Raw genomic sequence first — 1201 nt, 5'->3', positions numbered from 1 at the left:
TAGGAAATGGAGCTAGCAGTTATATGTTGGCTAGGTGGAGGGTCAGAGGAGTGAGGGTGCCATTGGGGAGATGTTTTATGAACTATATAGACGTCTAACCAATGTATTGTATACTTGAAACTAATTTAAATAAATAAATTTAAAAAATAAAAATAAAATAAAAAGAGCAAGTAAAGATGGAGAGAAATAGTTGCTATAACTCTGAGAAAAAAAATCTGGTGGAATTTATTAAAAATAAAAGTACAAATCCTTCGTTGGCTTGTATCATTTTGGCTTGAACTCATGGGTATGTGGGTATTTGTTGGGAAAAGTACAGAGGATAAGAACCTTGTATGTTTTGGGGAGCTTGAATATGCAGGAAAAATCCCTGGCAGAGTTTTACTCAGGGAGTGGAATAATTAGACTAGAAGGTGATAAAGACCAGATTTAGTGTTCAGAAAAACGCTTTGGCTATAGTGCAAAAAGTATGGTGGACAGTCATGGGATGGAGGCAGGGAGATGAGGTAACTGCTGTGAAGAAAACGAAGGCTTGACATTGGGGCGGCAGGCCTGAGAGGAGTGAGTAATATCAAGTCATTCAGGATGTGAAGATGACAGGCCACCTAAGTGAATACTCAAGATTGAAATGATATACTGCAGATGCTTTAGGAGGCAGAGGTTAGAAAGAACTGGAAAAGTCCAGGAAACAAGGCTATCTTAGATCAAAGTGTAAAATAGCTAAAATGTATATTAAGCTCTTCCTCTTACCTTTTTGATCTTGGACCTCATGCTACCCTGGATTACCCAGAACTCTCTACCCTGGGGCCTCAGCAAACCTCCCTCCCTCTGGCAATGCTGCAGGCATGGAAAGTCTCCAGGTATTAAGCTGTGAGCCACCGGAGGGCAGGGACTGCATCCTATTCATTATTGTGTCCCGGCCACTAGTCTTGTGTCTGTTACACAGTTAGTGTTCAATAACTATTTGCTTATTCTGCACTTTCATCTACTTCTTAAGAAGATAATTAACTAGATCATGCCAAAATATACAAGATAGCCAACTTAACATGTGATCTTCCTACAGTCAGTTGTTAACCCAAAGGAATGTATTAGTGCTGTTGAAATTTCGGGGAGATGGAGAGCTTTTGGAATCCATGTCTTCCAGGCCAGTCAAAACATACAACACAGGCAATCATCTAGATAAACTGCTTTAACCTGGCTCAGC

The sequence above is a fragment of the Pteropus alecto genome, unplaced genomic scaffold (genome assembly GCF_000325575.1).
Source record: "Pteropus alecto unplaced genomic scaffold, ASM32557v1 scaffold20, whole genome shotgun sequence".
Classification (NCBI taxonomy): Eukaryota; Metazoa; Chordata; class Mammalia; order Chiroptera; family Pteropodidae; genus Pteropus; species Pteropus alecto.
The sequence above is the reverse complement of the archived record's forward strand: the minus strand, read 5'-3'. Positions refer to the sequence as shown.